Source organism: Cavia porcellus, unplaced genomic scaffold (genome assembly GCF_034190915.1).
Source record: "Cavia porcellus strain 051 isolate PalLab524CR breed Dunkin Hartley unplaced genomic scaffold, mCavPor4.1 scaffold_2, whole genome shotgun sequence".
NCBI lineage: Eukaryota > Metazoa > Chordata > Mammalia > Rodentia > Caviidae > Cavia > Cavia porcellus.
In genome coordinates this window covers 6,466,776-6,471,511 of record NW_026947485.1, presented here as the reverse complement: position 1 = coordinate 6,471,511, position 4,736 = coordinate 6,466,776, and the positions used below count along the sequence as shown (strand labels likewise).

Below are 4,736 nucleotides of genomic sequence, written 5' to 3'. Positions count from 1 at the left end.
CTGCAAAAGAATTCAGACAAAAGTTTTACATCAAACAAAGAAAAACATACTCACAGTAAGAGGAAATTTGGTAATAAATGTACTCTGACAGGTTCGCATTGATGGGTATGGAGAAACAGCTAGAAAAGCTCCTTGGAGTCAGACATCAGGATATGAATGTCTCATCAGAGTGTGGATATGCTGTGCCAGGGAATTAGGAGGCAACTGATATTCTGAATTTGGAAATATTCTGATAAAAACATCGCTTTGAGAAAGATGAACATGGCAGCAATGTAGCCTGTGGACTAAAAGTAACCTGTTGGAGTAATTTAGAAGCGAGGTAAAGAAGTGAATGATGTCCGTACCAGTAGGAGTTCTGGAGGACTGCCATTGGGACATGGCCGTGGGCGGGAGGCCAGGAAGGGAAATATCAGGACACTGATGATCCTTATCCACCGAGAGCGATAAACACATACAAATGCCAACAAACACATGAACATAACCATACCTGACATAAGCTGCAAAAGACAGCTCCTCTGGGGACAGGAAGTGTCATACTATGATACAGAATCTCGGGCCAGGGCTCCATCAATGTCCTCCAGGTGCCTGTTTATACAGCCAGCAAGGCTTTATTAAGGAAAATGCAATTTTTGAATACTTTGTTTCTGAGATTAGAAGTATCTCATACACCACATTCAAATGTGCCAAAACAAATGTCACTTTGGAAAATGAATCAGAATAATTTAGATAATTAATTTTTTTTTCAAAATTAGTAGTTTGAGTTGGAGCAATCTGGCAAAGCAATCGGGTGATGGCAGCCACAGCATCCTTCTGGTCGCTGCTCCTCCAGCATGGGGTACTGTGCACTTAGCTACCAGCACTGCTCACCCTCACACACCTGCTTAGATACCAGCCCAGGAGGAGCACAGAGGGAGCCGGCCAATGCGGCTCTCAGATGTGTGGTTCTGGCTCCATTCATGCAGACTACTCAGCTGAGCGCAAATAACCAGCAATTTGTTTTTCATAAATTTGAGGCTGGGGGGGCTGGGGATTTAGCTCAGCGGCATAAGCGCCTGCCTTGCAAGCAGGCAGTCGTGGGTTCGATCCCCGGTACCGATAAAAAGGAAAAAGACAAAAAAAAAAAAGTTGAGGCTGGTATTTTATTAGTTTTCGATTTCGGCAGAGTGAGAAGTATGAATCAGGAAAGTCACTGGAAACACAATCAGCAGCACTGACCTTCCTTACCTCAAAATATTATCGACTAATTAATAAAGTGATGATTAACTCTAGAAGTATCAAATCATTTACATCTGTGGAACGCAGAACCTATCACGTTTATCATAAAGACAAATCATTCCATCTTTCTTACCAATATCTAGAAATCATGAAGCTACTTGTATTTGAGTTATTTTTCTCCATGGCTAAGTACCTCCTATATTTTTCAGAATGAAACAATTTAAAACAATACTCAGCCTAGCTCTGTTTAAGCCCAGTACTAGTAAGTTATTTTTATTCTTTATCACCTCACTGCTATTTCATCATTCTGTTTATAGCACATTGAGCCCAAAATGAATGTTTTATCTAGACTTTGAAAGTATACATTTTCTTTGGAGACCACTGCTTCTAATATTATCTGCCACTCATTGTCTTTGCCTCTTTCTTGGTATCTGTTGTTGGTTTTGTAATAGACCAAAGCAGTGAGGATTTAGAAAGGGACAGGTTCACTTTGTATCAGTGAAATGGTGAGCCAAAGAGAATGACTGATCGGGAGATAACATTTTAGGTTAAATGCCAAATTGGACATTTCAAAAAAACGGGGCGGGAGGGGATTGGATAAAGCAGTACTAGCAAGACAGTTTTACCTTGTTTTAAAATCCTTCATTGGAGAGGATCGCGCTATGCACTTACACAAGTGGCTCCATCTGGTGGCTGCACCGCTGGGCTCACTAACACAAGGGCACAACTCTAATGAAGGCAGCACACAGAAGATGCTCCCGCCAGCACTGTGCGAGGCGTCCCCTTGAAAATGCTAACAACACAGACGGAAACATTTACATCATTTTAATGGCTATATCCTTGAGTGCCAAACATAAAACAAACACATGTTTTCATTTCTAATCAGTAGGCATATGCCATTTATACATATGCAATATGCTGATTGCTAATTTCTGGCTTTTATACGAGCATCTTTATATTCTTGTATTTCTTTCTATCAGAACTCCTGCAGTTTTGCCAAAATTCAAACAAATGGGGACACTTCACTGTTCGGCGGCATGGCCCACGTGTTTCTTTTGCAGTAAGTGAGCCAGCTGTTTACCACAGTGACATCTGAAGACTGAGCTGAACTGAAGAAAGGGGCGGCTTGACTAAGCTCACTGAAGGGAGCGGCAGCGGGCCATTCCCCAAAGTAACCGCACCACAGTGCTGTTGGCCTTTGTTAATCCCAGTAAATACACTACGACTTTTCAGGCAACAGAGTGGAATAATTCAAACCCATAACGAAGGCTTCTAGACTAACGCTGCAATGGAAATCATCCTTCCCTAGTAATTTCTCCTGGGCTTGTCAGGACACCATGTTTTGTTGTATTTGGAAATCCTAATCCAAACCCAAATCATGAGATTTATTTTAAGGTAACTGTACATATACTTATCTATGAAATAGACTTTTGTCCAAAGACAATTATTTTATGTAACTCAATCATCATGGCAAATAATAGATCAAAAACAAAATGCAAAGTGACAGAAATGCGTATTTGTCCCTTTATAATACAGTGACCAGGTAAAGCTATGCTAAGCATTTCACACTGACAAAAAATAAAAGGAAGCTCAATGGATTTATCGCTTTATAACTTCAAACAGAAAGATATATAAGTCAATAAATCTGCAACTCGTGATTCTTTAATGTTTGTTTGTTTGCTAGCTTGTTTTTCAGCTGCATGATTTTATTTTAGGTTTTTGCACTACAGATTGCGTGGCAGGGAATAAGGCCAGGTTCTCAGTGAGCAGAAATACAGCCCAACTCTGGGAAGGTTCAATCAGAAACTAAACTTGGAACTGCCCAATGGCGATACAGAGAGAATGCCAAGGGAGACAGCAAACCTGTGCGATGGCAAAACAAAAGAAGCCTGCTCTTGGCTTGCACGGATTTCCTTTCATACCACAGCCAGCGCCTTACACGTCATCAAAGCTTTTCCAGTTTGAGCTACTTTCCTTCATTGAAAAAAAAAAAAAAAAAAAAAAAAAAAACTGAACAGAAGATATGAAATAAGAAAAAAGCAATACAGATATTTAAATGCACAAAGAATGCATCATTGTCATGCAACATTATGCATTCTCTTCATACCACATTTGGAGGCAAAAATGAATATAAGCATTTGTAGCTTTTAGAAAGCACTTAGTGTTTAGTAACAGTGCTGCACACGGCCAACACAAAAACTCTATCTACTATTTGTAAACAGATGCTCACGTTTCATCTTCCTCACTGGCAGAAATCAGGCATTCAAATCTCTACTTCAGAAATGACACAGATACTAAGAAAGAGCCAGTAATGTACGCCACATCCAACATCAGGTCTGATTTCAAAGTTCTCTTTTCATTGTACAATATTAACTGTAATGAATTATTTATTACGGTTTCACCTAATCAGAAATAATTTCAAGAAATAATACTATATATTTATTAACTGCCCAGCTTTCCACTAGTGAGTCCTGATTTGGGGAATAGAAACAAAGAAACGAGACAACCTGAGGAGAGTTGCTGTGGGCAGAAGAGTATTTCAGCAAGTAGCTCCAGCGTTATTTCTAACAACACATGAAGTCATTTAGGTAGATCATGTTCACCGAGTGGTCAGTACCATTCCCTCCAATAACTGCTAAGAAGATCTCTGCTATCTGAAGATGGCAGAGTGGAAGGAATTTTTAGCCATTCAGCCAAGCAATCCTGGAGTCCGCCTATCTTTAGACTTCCTGTTATGTACAATTATAAATAACTGTATGGCTTATGCTTGCTTGATTTGGTTTTCAATAACTTGTGCCTGAAATTATTGTATCTAATGAGTACAAGGCAGAAGTAAACAGCATCTGGGAAGAGTGAGGGATGAGGAGAGGTATCTGCCAGGGTCTGATCACTCTCCTACACTTGTTCATTTAGCCATAGTTTAACATCTCAGTAACATCTCTGGTCCAGACAGTAGGAGTAACAGTATGAAACATATTTACCTGGAAGAATGATTGGGCTCTACCCATTAAATGGCAGGAATTAGAAGGGTGGACTTCATAGAGATAAGACAGGGATTCGGGAGCCCAACATTGGAAGCATTCTGAGTTTTAGTTAACTGGTGAGCTTCCATTCTTGTTCTGGACTATCTACTCTCAAAAGAAATCAACTTCTTTTATAAGTCAGTGTTTGGAGGGAAGAGTGTTTGTTACTCCTAAGCACAAAGAACACTAATGTTTTTTTGAGAGATAGATACACATATAGACATAGACACAGACATAAATTTAATTAAGTCTGATCTCTATATATCAGCCTCACTCTATTCTGTGTTCTCACTTATATCACTGGAGACTGACCCAGGACCCAGTATTTGTCACAGTCCTGTGGTATTTCTTGGGTCACACTTGCAGACACAGCTTACTAAGAGGGTGAGAGAGCCCATAACCAGCCCTTGGAGAAACAATCCAATGAGTATTCACCTCTCAACACTACGAAGCATTGTGAAATCATTAAACAAAAACAACAAAAGCCTTCCAGGACAG

General features: G+C 39.9%; 1 protein-coding gene and 1 long non-coding RNA gene across 13 annotated transcripts in view; both read right to left on the bottom strand.

Moving 5' to 3' along the window:
• Magi2 (membrane associated guanylate kinase, WW and PDZ domain containing 2) overlaps nt 1–4,736 on the bottom strand; it is a 1,223,070-nt gene that overhangs the window by 1,199,703 nt on the left and 18,631 nt on the right. The window lies entirely within an intron of this gene.
• The window catches only part of LOC111756875 (uncharacterized), a 168,817-nt gene that overhangs the window by 145,758 nt on the left and 18,323 nt on the right, over nt 1–4,736 (bottom strand). For both annotated transcript variants that reach the window (XR_010042297.1, XR_010042298.1), the window contains exon 2: nt 488–2,008. This is a non-coding gene — a long non-coding RNA (uncharacterized LOC111756875). The remainder of the gene's footprint in view (nt 1–487; nt 2,009–4,736) is intronic.